A 303-nucleotide genomic window follows, 5' to 3' on the forward strand; every position below is an offset into this window, starting at 1 on the left:
CAGTGAATCCTTGAAGCTTTCTCTATTAAGGATCGCCTTTTGATAGAACACACTTTAATGTTCCTTCACGACAAGCTACTATGACGTCGGCACTAATTCGTGGGTGCCACCATAACAGAATGCCTAGCACGAATCCAGTGCTGTGTACATCTACAGATCCCTCTCTATAGCAGCAAATGAGATAGTCGATTGAAAGCCAAATTCATCGTCCTAAGGAAGGCTGATCCCCTGTAGCGGCGAGGTTTGGCAGGGGGATCAGGGAGGGCCGTGTGGGTGGCGCGTGCCCGTTAGCCAGTCACGCCC

Source organism: Penaeus monodon, chromosome 25 (genome assembly GCF_015228065.2).
Source record: "Penaeus monodon isolate SGIC_2016 chromosome 25, NSTDA_Pmon_1, whole genome shotgun sequence".
NCBI classification, from domain to species: domain Eukaryota; kingdom Metazoa; phylum Arthropoda; class Malacostraca; order Decapoda; family Penaeidae; genus Penaeus; species Penaeus monodon.